Genomic DNA, 15979 nt, shown 5'->3' with positions numbered 1-15979 from the left:
ACATGCAATTTTATTCTGTACATTTTATATCAATGAAAGGCGCAGATGGTTAATACCTTTATTAAAACAAGGAGGATGGAGGCAATGTCGCCCCGCCCTTATGTACTTACAGATGTTGGGAATTTTTTTTTGGATTGGTTCTGTGGTGGGTTTTCTAAAGAGTGTGTTGTGGACTAGGAAATACCTAAATAATTAAAATTATAAGAGCTGTAATAGGTTGGAATTATCTAGGGCGAGATGGCTCGTTTCAGGAATTATAGATCTCTCATATGCACTCCACGAATTTCTAGGATTTTATAACGAGATGTGTATTGATGAATTATATGTGTAATTTATGCTGAAATATTTATTCTTTTTAATATGCCTGCTTTTATGATTTTAATGTCTAAAATTGAATAAAGCTCGTTTTGATTTGATTTGATTTATTCCACTGGCTGACACGTTTCGACCTTGCAGTTTTTGTGAAAGCCACATTGGTGAATTGTGTCAAATTCCCTTAAAAACAGTGACATACCACTTCCTAAAAAAAAACACGGTAAAAAAAATGGGGTAATACTTATACTCACACTCAATTTATGATTGTTGTACAATCTATTATACGTATGTTACCATTTATAAATGGAGCAAGGTTGATACATATTTTCAAATAGATTTCTTAACTTGCATTAAGTAAATTAATTATCACAAATCAATTCTCAAATAAGCTTAAATACATAATCATAGCTTAGTGGCTAAATGATTCTTATGCAATTAATTTTCCACCTTCACAATAAATCATACCAATGCTATAATTAATGTCAAATGGCCATATACTAACAAGGAAACGAAACAAAAAATCAAAATCCCAAGTGGGTTTGCATAACGCTCCCTCATTCAAATTCATCGATCGATCATTAGTTCAAATGTAACAATTGTCCCTATCTCTGAATTAATGTTATAGTAAGATTCACAGCCCCCAAAAACGTCCTCTAACTATTACACCTTGAAAAATAAATAATAAATTAAACACCTGTGTTTACTGTTCGGCATCTATCTCCGGTCAGCAACCCACCAAAAATAATTTATTAACTCCTGGACACAGGATTTTAGGGAATATACATAAGAACTAGCGCGGACAGCTCATTACTAAAAAAGACATAATGCAAAACAAAGAGGTGGAAAAGGAGGTTTCTTGTATACAACAGGCAGCCTCCGTGTAACAAATCATTTCCAATCAGAGAAAAGACCCCATACATTATTGCTGTCAATTGATAAACAACAAATAAATAGAGTGAGGTTGGAAAGAGAGAGAAGACATGAGAGTACATAGGAATACAACACATAAGGACATAATCATCATCAAAATATACCTGAGTCAAAGGAAGGCAAGAAAATCACAGAAAATGATACAATCACCTCAATTTCAATCTAGCTATTGTTCCAACTCGGAAATGATCAAAATGTCTTAGAAGTTCATGAGAATTGAGTTCCCTTTTATCCATTATCCCAGATGTACATGAATCATTTCTTCCTGGTTAAGGCCTCCAGGTTATCAACTGTTCGGCAGGATGATGTGCTCTGACTCAAGTCTTCACAAGATGCGTTCCTTATCCCCACCTTGTTTGCTCAATGTCACCCTTTCAATTCCAAAGAAGGAAATCTTGTCACTCTCTGAGGAATGTTGTTTGTGCCAGTGAAGTGCAAATGCGTAACTGGGATCCTTATTTCTAATAGCTCTGAGATGTTCAAGGATTCCTTTCTTTACTGGGAAGATGGTACTGCCCACATACTGTAAACCACAGTGGCACACCAGGACATAGATGACATGATCACTATTGCAGTTAATACATTTCTTGATTTTCCCCTCCCTACCTGTAGGTAGTGTGTATGTCCTTCTGTTTCTGCTGTGTGTGCAAACCCTGCAGTTCCCACACTTGTAGAGCCCTTGTTATTCCCTAAGCCAGGACCCAGCATTTCCTTGATGCTCATTGAAGTGACTGTGTACTAGCATATTTTTAAGTGACCTGCTCTTCCTGTACGTTATTTGTGGGCGCTGGCTCACAAGATGTCCGATCACCTGATCAGATCTAATCAAATCCCAGTGCTTATTGACCATCCGTCTTAATGAGTCTGATTCACAGTTGAAAGAGGTGATTAATCTGACTATGTTCTCCACTTGCTTCTTGTGTTTAGGCTTTAGTAATCTCTCTCTTTCTCTATCTGCTGCCTTCATACAGGCTGTTTTAATGGCCTTCACTTGGTAGCCCATCCACTTAAATCTAGTCTCCATCTTACCCTGTTCCTCTCTGAAGCTCTCAGAGGTGCTATTTTTGCTATATGCCCTGAGCATTTCCCTATAGGGGATGCTCCATTTCAGACTGGGATGATGATGACTATGGGCATGAAGGATGCTGTTCCCAGCAGTCTCCTTTTTGAAAAGACAGGTTTGTATAACACCTTCCTTCACCATCACAAGAATGTCAAGAAACTCCTTGGCAGAAAAGTGTGTCTTCCAAGTGAACCTCATGTTCAAAAGATTTATGTTAATCCAGTCTAGGAAGGAATCAAGTGTTTTCTGTGCACATCCCATATTTCTAATAGGTCATCAATGTGCCGCATCCAAAATGCCAAGTGTTGTGTCCATCGAGTATTAGCTTCTGTCCAGATGTGTTTTGCCTCCCACCAACCCATGAAGATTCCTGCAAAACCCGGGGCAAACCAGCTCCCAATGGCATTCCTGGTTAACTGCCTATGCCATTTGTCCCTAAAAAGAAAAATATTGTTTGGCAAACAAAACCTTAGCATGTCGAGGAGCATTATAGAATGATCATACATTGCCCTGAATAAAAGTCTGCATACCTCTATGCCATGGTCAATACAAGTATTTGAAGACACTATGTCTATTGTGACTAGAATGTAAATGTATTTCCAAGGGATATCTCGTATTTCTCTCAGGAATTCTGTACCATACCTGCAGTAGACTGGGAGGCTCAGGACATACAGACACCGAAAAAAAATCTAAGTCAATGGAAGTGTTCTCTAATAGGCTATTGTTCACCAATATGATGGGTCTACCTGTGGTTTCTATTTTATGTTTGTGTACTTTTGGCAGCATGTAAATACATGGTGCGGTGGAGAATTTTACCACCAGAAATTGAAACTCATCAGAGGTCAGTAAACCCTCGCCATGCCAGTCAGATAACAGGGTGCGATATTCCAAAATAGTATGTCAGTATTTTACAATTGAAGAGTTTTCTTTATTTGTTTATTTTTTATAAACAATTTTATTAATTTAATGCAAGCCAGTTACAATACAACCAGTAAGCCCTTGAGTCGGAAAGCATATACAAACAACCAGTAAAAAAATTAATCAGAATATACATATGTAAACAATATACAATCATACAGGAGCCAAGAGAAATCTAAGAAAAGAAGACCCCCCCCCAAAAAATATGCTCAAATGGGTAGGGGACAGGCAGAGGACCAACAGTTAACCCACTTCCCCCTGAATCCATTGCAAGACTGGCATCCAGATTTTCATTCCTATAGCTTTTTTTTTACTCCCTTTTGTTCTATAAATAGCCTGTTCCAGATTATACATTGCTAGTAAGCGTGCCCTCCAGGTGCAAAAAGATGGTGGTTCTGGACTAATCCATTCTTGAGTAATACACCCTCGAAAAATTGCCATGGAAATAAATACCAGTTTTCTGTTATACTCATTCGGTATCTCCGAGGATACTCCTGTCAGTACTAAATCTGGTGTTATTGTAAATGCAGATCCAAGTACTACAGTGAGAAAGGATTGGATTTCATATAACACAGATGTTAATCGTGGACAACGACGAAACATATGAATTGCGTCAGCAGCAAACAGCCCACATCTACTACATGCAGTTCCCGCTGTTGACCCCCATTTCGAGATTTTTGCAGGGGTATAATATAGATCAAAAATAGCCATGTAGTGCTGTGAACACATTCTACCCGTCAACAAAACGGAATTAGCAAGCAAGATAGAACTCTTAATCATATTATTATCGCAGTCCTTTCTCTGTGCCCATCTTTGTTGAACCTCTAGCATATCATCTGGGCAAAATGATAATAATAAATTGTAATGAATACCAATCCTTTTTTTAGTATATAAGGAGTCAATAAGAGGGATCTCCCCAAGTCCAGAACAAACAAAAGAAGTCAGATTCTTTAAAAAACTATGCAGCTGGAGGTACTTAAAATAATCAACGTTTATAAGATTAAACTGAGATTGTAGTTCTGTAAATGTTATGATATGATTATTGTGCCATAAGTCACCTAAAGAGTTGATACCACTATTCCGCCATCTCGACATTGTATAATTTCTAAAAATAGAAGGAAAAATGTGTGAAGACGTCAAGGGAGTATATCTCGAAATTTTAGGAATCCCTGCATGGCGCCGGATTAAATTCCAAGCAAAAAACGCAGCTTTCAAAATCTTACATTTTTTTTTTATAATAACTAGGCTCTATATTTTTTAACAAACATCCACGTGCCTCAACTCCCAAACCAAACTCATAGATTGACGGAGTATGGGATTCTAGTATCTGCGTCTTGGCACCAATTATCAAGGGGGAAATAAACTGCAATACAGACGCCAGATAATAGAACAGAAAATGTGGTGTGCTCCACCCACCTCTATCCTTAGGGAGAATCATCTTCTTGTATGCTCCACGTTGACGTTTGTAACTCCACAAGAATCTGGTCGTCATTCTCTCAAGTTGTTTAAAGAAAGTAAGAGAAAATTCTAAAGGCACAGAACGGAATAAGCATAAACATTTTGGGAGAATTAACATTTTCAACACATTATCCCTCCCATATAAAGACAAATACAAATGGTTAATACGTTCCAGCGTAGAGTTAGCCTTTTCAAGAATTAATTTGTAGTTGAGTTCCGGGATGGCAGACACTGGAGTAGTAATCTTAATGCCCAGATATGTCGCCACAGGAACAATATTAATATGAGCCGGAGGATTCTGGCCCACCAAAAGAATTTGCGTTTTAGACATATTAAGTTTATACCCAGAGAAAACACAGAACTTGGTTGCCAGCTCTTCCACCTTTGGAATAGCTTTTTCAATATCTGTAGTAATCACCACCACATCATCAGCATAAGCAAGAGCTCTATATCTTACTCCCGCAGCCAGAACAGGAGATATATCCTCAGTTTGACTCAGCTCTTTAAGAAAAAGATCAATGTAAATGGCAAAAAGTAGCGGTGAGGCTGGACAACCCTGTCTAGTTCCCCGGTGAATAGAAAACAGGGCATTTGAATTTTTCCCAATTTTAATACAAGACATGGGGGATTTATACAAAGCTTTCAAAGCCATGATCATCACAGGTCCGAACCCCTTAAAAGAGAGCATATCCCAAAGATAGGGCCAGGCCACCCTGTCGAATGCCTTTTCAGCATCCAACAGGGTGATTGCTATGGGTGTATTAGTGCCTTGAGCCCAATCCATTAAATTAATAACGCTACGAACGTGATCCGTGGTATCCCGCTCAGGTATAAACCCGTATTGCCACCTGGAGACTATGGTAGAAATTATCCCTGATATTCTTGAGGCTAAAATTTTTGAGAAAACTTTACTGTCTGCATTAATTAACGATATTGGCCTATAAGAGGCCGGGTTGGTTGCAGGTTTATCTTTTTTCAAAAAAGCCATTATTGTCGATTGACTCCAGGAAGGTGGAGCTATCCCTTTCTGTACTTCTAAAAAAGTGGCCAACATATCTTGTTTCAGTAAATGCCTGAACATTCTATAGAACTCCAGAGGGATGCCGTCTGGTCCCATCACTTTACCCGCAGCGAGGGAAAGTAAGGCCAGCTCAATTTCATCCCACGTAATATCAGTATCCAAATGCCTGGCTTTGGACAGAGGTTAATTTTACGACATTATCCAGAGAGGAAAAATTCAAAAATCGCTCATTAGAATACGGTAAAGCATCTTGTTCATAGAGCTGTGAATAGAACTGCCGAAATACCTCTAGAATTTCCTCAGAATTATTATGGATCTGACCAGCGTCATCCTCTATGGCAGTAACGGCATTCGTAGCTGCTTTTTGTCTAATTTTTTTCGCCAGAATCCTGCCAGAATTTTCCCCCATCTCATAAATCTGTGATCTAAATATTGCTGCCTGCTCAGCTACTTTAGATGCTAGAACCTCATAAAGTCTAGCTTTATGTATATCTAAGAGGGTTTTGATATGCTCTATATCTTGTGATATGCTAATAGTGGTAGTTAATTTTTCCTCCCATTCCTGTATTGCTTTATAATAAGTATCCAACTTATTCCGAATGTTTTTTTGCTTTCTAATCGAGTAGGACAATGTCTCCCCACGTACTCCTGCTTTAAAAGCATCCCAGACTATTCGAGTCGAAGCACTCCCTCTATTAAACTCCAGAAAATCCCTAATCCACTTCCCCATATGTTCTATGTATAAAGGATCCGCAAGTAGCTTCCGCTCAAAAGACCAAATTCTCGTCGAGGGTATGACTGGCACAGCTATTTTCACCTCTATCAACATCGGGTTATGGTCGGAAATTATTTGAGGAAAAATTTGAAACCCGGTATTGTTATTAAGCCCTAAAGTAACAAAAAAATAATCCAATCGGCGGAGCTTCTGGTGGGGGACAGGGAAATAGGTGTACCCTGGTGACAAAGGATTTTTATCAAACCCCACATCACACAAACCAAATTCCAAAATTAAAGCTCTTAATGCCTTAAATGTCTTTTTTTTTAGGCCTAAATATGTTGAGCTGCCCCGAATATCCAGGCCCCCTTCCAAATGAATATTTAAATCTCCGCAAATAATTAAAGGAGACGGCCAATCAACTAATTCTAAACTTAAAAAATTCAATATATCCGGATCATCAGTATTTGGAGCATATATTGAGCATATGGTCCACACTTTACTATCAATGCAGATCTCAATGATCACCCATCTGCCATACTGATCTACTTTAGAGCGTTTCAGACTACCCAGTCCATTCCTCATGAGAATGGCCACACCTTTAGTGGTAGTTCCTTGACGAGTGCATTGCAATAGCTGCATACCCAGATCGTTAAATAAATGTCTATCATTCCAAACCAGATGCGTTTCCTGAAGACACAGTAAATCCAGCCTCATATTCTGTATTAATTGGGCGCAGGCCCCCCTTTTTTTCTCTATTGTTTAGACCACAAATATTCCAGGAGCAAATCCTCATCTTGTTAATATTAAGCCAGACAGCATACAGCCCCTATATAACTCTAAATTAACGCATTGCTCCCCCTTAAAAAACCACAAAGAAAATATCCCCTTTTTTTTATAGCTCCATTTGGTATTGACATTAAGCTTAATATGTATCTCCCAAAAAATATTCCTATTCAGATTCATAGTCATCTTGTTACACAACTCATTCTCAGAACCGGTTTTCCTAACCATGCATGCCACCTCCTCACCCCTCACTCCCCACCCCGCTCTACTCCCCCCCCCCACTCCCTACCCTGACCCCTACCCAAAAAGGGCCAAGGGACTGAACAGTCCCTGACATGTGAATTGAAGAGTGCTCAATACAACCTGACAAAGTTAGCTGTCTCTCGGCTTCATTGTTGTATTTGTTTATGTCCCATTAGTTATAACACAACATTATCCCCTTGTCTGCAAGTTTAATGGCAAAAGAGGTTTTCCCTCTCAAAGAAGTAAGAGCAGTCTTTTGACCAGGTGTAAGATTCCTAGCAAACTCATTTTCACTTTCCTCACAAATTTTCAACAGGCCACATGTTACCATCTCATTGAAAGCATCAACGTTGTCATGTGGAGTACTGGGGTTGTATCTCACCTTGGGTCGGAAATCATTCTGTCTTGTTCTATTCATTTTTAACCGTAGATTTCTCAGCAAATCCCTTTTCGTGTCCCAGTTTCTCCCACCTCTTTCACATTCTTGCAAAACTGCCAATACTGGAATATCTCCAATGTTCAAACAGTCATAGGTGGAATCTCTGATCTCATGTCCTGCAACCTGAGATTTAATGATGCCTTATCTTTTTGCTGTGTAAAGACTTTTAGTAACTTCAATTTTCTAATAAATAAAAACTGGTCAATCTGTGCTTCTGCATAGTCAAAGTTAGCAATAGGACAAAAAGACAAACCTTACTCTAATAGAGAACATTCATCATTAGTGAGCTCATTGGTTGAAAGATTAATAACTGTTAGGTTTTTCTCACCCATCATTTGGTGTTCTTGTTTTGCCATGTATTTCTCCCATGCCGCAAGTTGTTTGTTTCTGCTGATTCCTTCCCTTCTGGTTTTCCTCCTCTTTCATCGCCTCCTCCTCTCCTTTTAGTGATTTCTTTTGTGGACCCTGAATTTGCTGGAAGAAACAGAATTCTTCCAAAGTAGAAAAACTGTAAAACATTAGTTGAATTCTCTGCCACATCTGAGAAATTTTCAGAGCTGGATTCAGAGGTCACTCGTTTCTGTTGTTTTAAAGTACTCATATGTCTGAATTCTTTCCTTGCAGTATCGAACTTCCAGCAAAAATGAAGGACACTGCCTGTTGCCCAGTCTATATTGTCCTTGAGGAACTTTCTCTTCTTTTTGTTTTCAACTTCATACTCTTACTTTGGTAATATTATTTCCATCTCCTTCATAGTTTCCTCTTGAGAGGAAGGTTTTTCTAAAGCTTCCTTAAACTTCTTCAGATTCTCTTCTGCTTGCTTCAATTCCTGGGCCACATATTTGGACAAAAATCCTAACATATTCTTGCAAGTTGCTGCCATCAAAGTAGACCATTCCTCAAGCAGTTTGGGGTGGGGTTTCTGGTAAGTAGGCGTAATCAAGATGCCAAGACCGTGCAGTACCCTCCCCACATCAATGTAATTATTGAGTGAAATCACCTCCCAACTCTGGTTTACCTCTTTCATGCTCAATCGTTTATATTGATTTATTTTTTGTTGCAAAGTTCAAGTATTTCCCAATCCACTGCTTCCCTCAACATCACAGTTAGATGTTGTCCCCACCTCATTCTCATTAAACAGGGTGCGTGCTTCCTCTAGCCGTTTTCTCACTGCCTCGCACGTATTTTATAAATGACTGTCTCTGAATGTCCTGATCCCAAAAGGAGTTTATATGTTCAGTTGCGGTGAAATCCCTTTGCCGTCTCAAGCAGGAAACCACCTGCATGACGGCGCTCTTGCCATTCTCCAAAAATCCCCTTACTTGCGGGAAAGTGCAGCAGCAGGAGACAACTGTGCTCCGTGTCCTGTCAAATAACACATCTGATGGCCCTCAACTGCTTCCCTTCTTCCCTTGCAGTTTCTTGCTTTCATTCACTGACATCCGGCAATGGCAGCGGAAGTCAGAATCCAATGTTAAAAAACAGCTTTCCCTGCTGTTCCCGACTGCATCCACCTATCGGGGCAGGTGCTCGGCGGCAGGAGCAGGACTGGCGATACAAATGCACGCAACATCTTTAATATTGGTCCAAACAAAGAAAGAGCTGGCACTCCGGGAAATACTTCACCAATTGATTTATTCCACTGGCTGACGTGTTTCAAACTTGCGGTCTTTGTCAAAGCCACATTGGTGAATTGTGGCAAATTCCTTTAAAAAACAGTACCTCAGAAAACAAAGTAAAATGACTTGGGCAATACCTTTTCTCACATTCAATTTACGATTGTTGCACAGTCTATTATACATGTTTATTATATATAAATGGAGCAAGGTTGATACATATTTTAAAATCAATTTTGCAACTTGCATTAATGAAATTCAATATCACAAATCAATTCTCACAGAAGCTTAAATACAAATCCATAGCCTAGCGACTAAATGATTGATTACGCTATTCATCTTCCACCTGCTCAATAAATCATACCAATGATATGATTAATGTCAAGTGCCCATATACTAACAAGGAGATATATATATATATATTCACAGAAAAAACCATAGGTTTCAGGCATGTTATAGTTAGGAATTAGCATTTAAAAAACCTCAGAAATTCACTGAAAAAACCATAGGTTTCAGGGGTGTTATAGTTAGCTGGACTTTTCACTTGTACAAAACCATTGAAATTCCCCCGTTATAGTTAGTTCAGCTAACTATAACTCGCGCGCCCGCAATGCACTGCTGATGACGTCACATATTACATCACTCATGACATGGTCAGTGACATCACTCATGACATCACTGAATTTCAAAGGTTTTTTAAATGCTAATTTCTAACTATGCCTACAGAGATAGGACATGTGAAGAAAGAAGAAAAAATGCACAGAAAGAAACAAAAGAAGTGCAGAAAGAAGCAACAGAAGTCCTCAAATACGAAGATAAGTGCAGGAAGAAGGATAACGTGCAGAAAGAACAAAAAGAACAAAAAGAAGAGCAGAAAGAAGCCTTGTTGCAAAATCATCCTGTACCCTCAACTTTTTCAGACGGATACTGGTGGTAACTGAGTCTGACTAACCAGTCCTAGAGCCAGTGCTATGTTAAAAGACACTTAGAATACAGTGAAAACACCTACATACACTAGGGAACATTATGCGTTGGGGTCCCCCTGTGATTAGCATGACCTCCTCTGTAACACCCTAGTATATAATAGGGCATGGGGATTAAAACTACCTCTTAAAACAGGCCACAGGGCGTTTTTGCACATGTTAACTCAGGCCCCGTCCCCTCCCTTCACCACTGTGTAAATACGCCCTGTGTCCGTTTTTAGTTGGGAGATTAAGTTCATTTGAATCCTGAGGGTCCCTAGGGTCCAACTAGCCCACTAGGTACCTCCATTAAGTGCCACAGAGCTGCGTTGCAGAGAGGTGTAAAAAGTGGCACGGCCTGGACCACCTCTCTGCAATGCAGCTCAGTGGCGCTTACTGGAAGCACTTGGTGGGCTAGTTAGCCCCCAGGGGCCCTCAGTATTGAAGGGAAATTATATCCCCAATTTAAAACGTGACATAGTGCGTGTTTGCACACGTCACCTCAGGCCCCGTCCCCTCCCTTCACCACTGTGTAAACGCGCCCTGTGGATGTTCTAAGTTGAGAGATTAAGTTCCCTTGAATCCTAAGGGTCCCTAGGGTCAAACTAGACCACTAGGTACCTCCAGTAAGCGCCACAGAGCTGCGTTGCAGAGAGGTGTAAAAAGGGGCTTGGCCTCAGAACACCTGTCTGCAGCGCAGCTCCCTGGCGCATACTGGAGATGCCTGTTGGGGGCGCGTTTGCAGAGTGCTGCACGGAGGGGGCATGGCCTCTGGCACAATGCCAGTCTTTTATTTATTTAAATTTTTTAAGAAGGGGGGCTGTGTGGTTCCCCTTCTTATTCTAATTTATTGGCCCTGATGACCCCATCCCCCAGGACCTGTCTCCTAATTATATTTTTTTGACCCCAATCCCCAGGGCCGGCCACTGTTTTTTATTATTTTAAAAAAATATATATTTATAGACACACCTAGGACATGCTGGACAAACCGTACGTACCTATCACCATGACGATTTGCGTGATATTCATTAAAAGGCGACTATGCATGCAATGAATCCACGTGGAATGTATTTACACCACTAGTGAAGCTCTGACATGTCTGATGCCCTACCGTGCCTAATCCCGGTAGACACCCGTGTCGTTTATTTATACAAACATGGGTAGCTATTGACGGGCACATTTAATACACATGCACACCAAGCCATTCAAAGGGGATTCGACAAAAATTCGACCAAAACTATGCAAGAAACCACACTCACGGATAATAAAACACACATCAAATGCCGGATATGTAATACTGTTTAATTAAACTTACTGGAAAGGGGACAAAAAAAAAAAAAAAAGGAAAGGGGACAAACATCACTTGAGAGTCACAGCGCGCTCCTGACAGAGCCCAATGCTGTGTTACACCCACCATTGCCTGCCGAGTGCCACACACCTCTGTGTTGTATTCCACTAGCTAGTGAATTGAATTGAATTGAATTGAAATAAACTTTATTTCGATAAAAAGCATATCTTAAAAGCACATACAGATATAACATAAGCGAACATGTGAAACCAAGAGACAAGCCATAGGAATATAATATCATCGTAGTCCCAAGATGAACAAGAAGTTAAAAGTACATATAAACATTATAAATAAGACAATTTAAAAAGAGAATACAAACAGACAATAAAAACAATCAGGCTACTTAGTTTAGGGCTACAAGGGCTTTGGTTCTTATAAGCCAAGACCACCTCAGAAATTTCGATAGAGCACAGACGTACAGAGATCGTGTGTCTGATTTGAGAATGCGCAAAGCTATGAGATGGTCACGTGTGCCCAGATCTCTACATAGGGGTTTGAGCCAATAGGATCTTGGGATTTTATATTCTGGGCATGCAAATAAAACGTGTACAATTGACTCAACTTTAGTCTCACAAAAAGGGCAAAAAGGTAATGTCTTAGAAGGTGGGTTCCAGCGCGCGGTCAACTCACGCACCGGAAGAGTACCAACCCTAAACTTAAAATAAAGGGCTCGATCGTATGACTTCTGGATAATGTCAAGGTAAGGCTCATAGCGCACTTCATCTTTGAGCCTTAGGAACTCAATGGTGCTTCTACCACCATGTGCGTTAGAGTTCCTTTGTGCAATAACCCAGCTCCAATATAATTTCTTCAACTCTGCTTTCGGGGGTGAGGTTCTATTTACCCAAGCGTCTTTAAGGCCAAGGTCAAAGAGCAGGGTTTTTACGTCTTTCAACCATTTGATTTTGTGCCAAGAAGGTGTAGACAGTATTTCGGATAGTCCCTCCGCATACTTGGCAAGCTCAGGAGTTCGCCAAAGCCGGGCCCAAAGGAGCAAGGGGCGTATTTTAGCCAAGTCTTTTAACGTGTGACACCCAAGATCCATTCATAGGGGCACTAAAGGAGTGCTCTGCGGTAGTGCCATCAATTCCTTGTAAAAACTAGAATCGGACTTGACAAGCTCGTCAATATTATTTAGGCCCCATAATTCGGCACCATAAAGTGCCGAGCTCACGCCTTTTGCTTTGTTTATCTCCAGAGCTGGGGCTATTGGCCTGGATGTGGAAGAACGATGTTCCCTGAGAAGGGCGCCAATAATCCTCTTATGGGTTAGGAGCATCTTTTGTAAATGGGATGACCAGCGCATAGTGTCTGTGATACGAATACCCAGATAGTCAAATTCTTTTACCCTTTCGAGGGTAGCTGCGTTCAGAACTGGGGGCCGCCCAAATTTTTGGGGTGGATTCAGGATTAAGTATTTTGTTTTGGCGGCATTTATGATAAGGCCTCTACCATTACAAAAGGTTTGGAAACTATCAAGAAGAGTTTGTAAGCCCATGGGCGATTTGGACAACAAAAGAGTATCGTCAGCGAACAGGAGAGTTGGAATGCGTTCGCCCGCCAGGGATGGTGCATCAGAGGGAACTTTCATCAGATGATCCACTACACCGTTCACATAGAGTGAAAAAAGGGTAGGGGCAAGAACACATCCCTGGCGGACGCCCCTGTTCACTGGGATTTTCTCTGTTTTCTGGCCCTGTGGGCCCCAACGTACTTGGGCATAATTTCCCTCATGAAGTTTTATTAGTAAGGCCAGCAAGTAAGAGGGAATATTCATATTGGCCAGGACGCGCCACAGGGTATCCCGGGGAACAAGGTCGAATGCTGTTTTGAGGTCTATAAAAGCAAGATAAAGGCTGCCCTTTCCAAGAAGGACAACCTTCCAATAAATGAGGAACAGTCTAAAGACCTGTTCTATGGTGTCTGTCCCGACCCTAAAGCCTGCTTGGTAGTCTGAGAGGATATCGTTATCGTTCACCCAAGATAAAATCCTCTCCAAAATCACTTTTCCGGTCACCTTCTGGGATGAGTCAATCAGACTGATTGGGCGGTAGTTAGCAGGATCGTCTCTAGCCCCCTTTTTGTAGATGGGGACAACCTCAGCCCCCTTCCAAGATTCGGGGACCGGAGCACCATTGGTAATGGCATTAATTAGGGTAGAAAGGATCTTCCCCCATCTAGATGGATCTAATTTGAGGACATCGCCAGGGATGCCATCCGGACCAGCTTCCTTCTGGGGGCAATGGACTTAATAGCATGAAGCACTTCCCCATCAGTAAAGGGGTCAGTGCTCAATGCGTCCACGGAGAAAAATGCCCTTTCGGAAGAGAACTTCCCCACGTCCATAGGCCGGGAAGAGTAGAGTTTGGAGAAATGCTCGAACCAGAGCTCGCTAGTGATATTGCATGTCAGGAGCTCGTGGGCTGGTCTGTACTTAAATCTAATTATATCCCAGAAGGAGCCAGAGTCGCGTTTGAGTGAAGCCTCCCTTAATGCCTGCCAATGCTGTTCCTCCCAAGACTTTTTAGCATTAGAAATGGAGATCCTGTACTCCTTCCTGGCCATCTGGATCTTAGGTATAATCCTAAGAGCAGCAATTAGGGCAGATTTCATCCTTCTGCAATTTTGCGTATACCAACCATCCATAGAATTACGCTTGGCCCCCCCTCTCGATGGCCCACCTTTGTCGTGTACTCGAAATAAGTTACCCAACTTGTTAATGGTGTCTTGGAAGACAAATGGAGCCTTACCACAAGCAGTCTCATAGTTGCTTAGTGAGGCCAGCTCAACTTGTGCTGCATGCAGTATTGCCCTGATCGATTCGACTTTTTCGTCGTCCAGCATCACCTTGCGCCACTTGAGGCGCCTCTCGCAGTTTGCAGGACGCACCTCAAGGGTTTGCATAGAGCTGACTGCTGACGAAAGCAAAGACCCGTGTACTTCCTCCCATAATGGTTTAATACTTAGGGATAGCTGATTGTGGTCGCTATCGTATGAGGGGATTATTTCCATATCCACCACATACGTAAACTACAGGTACAATACACCAAGTCTATCGGAGTAAACTGTCACGTTACCAGGTGTAGCAGTATGGCAGGGCCACAAGGGGTGGCCCGGCCGGGCCTCCTTCGTCCTCTGACGGCCTTAGACGGCCCGCCCTTTGCCCGGGCTTGGCCCGCGCGCGGTCCCACGGCGCGGGGGATGCAGCCAGATTAAATAGCGCCGCCAGGCGCGAGCGACCAGCTTCCCAACTTCCGGGATAGAGAGCGGAGGAGTCTGGGGGTTGTGGTCCCACCTCCACACAGCGGCCGCAAAGGTGGCGGTAGCGGCGGAGGGAGGGAGACCAGACCAACGAAGCACACACCCAGGTAAGGACAGCTTCAGTCAACACAGTTACCAGTGGCCAGCCCAAGGTTCGTAGACGTTATCTCGCCCGCTCCACCGGGGATGCAGCCAGATTAAATAGCGCCGCCAGGCGCGAGCGACCAGCTTCCCAACTTCCGGGATAGAGAGCGGAGGAGTCTGGGGGTTGTGGTCCCACCTCCACACAGTGGCCGCAAAGGTGGCGGTAGCGGCGGCGGGAGGGAGACCAGACCAACGAAGCACACACCCAGGGAAGGACAGCTTCAGTCAACACAGTGACCAGTGGCCAGCCCAAGGTTCGTAGACGTTATCTCGCCCGCTCCACCGGGGATGTAGCCAGATTAAATAGCGCCACCAGGCGTGAGCGACCAGCTTCCCAACTTCCGGGATAGAGAGCGGAGGAGTCTGGGGGTTGTGGTCCCACCTCCACACAGCGGCCGCAAAGGTGGCGGTAGCGGCGGCGGGAGGGAGACCAGACCAACGAAGCACACACCCAGGTAAGGACAGCTTCAGTCAACACAGTTACCAGTGGCCAGCCCAAGGTTCGTAGACGTTATCTCGCTAGTGCATATGCTATGACACTCTCTAGCCCATGTGCACTGTAACACCACCCCGTGAATATGTCATGCCACACTTGTCTTCGCACGGGTTATATTGCCCCATCTAACGTGCCTTCCTCGATGCCTATGTTATAACGCACAGTGCTATGCCATACATATTACAATCCGGGATCCATATCTTTGTCACAGTGCATATGCAACATTACACTCCCCAGTACATATTTTATATTACACAACTTTAG

The sequence above is a fragment of the Triturus cristatus genome, chromosome 9 (genome assembly GCF_964204655.1).
Source record: "Triturus cristatus chromosome 9, aTriCri1.1, whole genome shotgun sequence".
Taxonomy (NCBI): Eukaryota; Metazoa; Chordata; class Amphibia; order Caudata; family Salamandridae; genus Triturus; species Triturus cristatus.
This window is presented reverse-complemented; position numbering follows the sequence as displayed.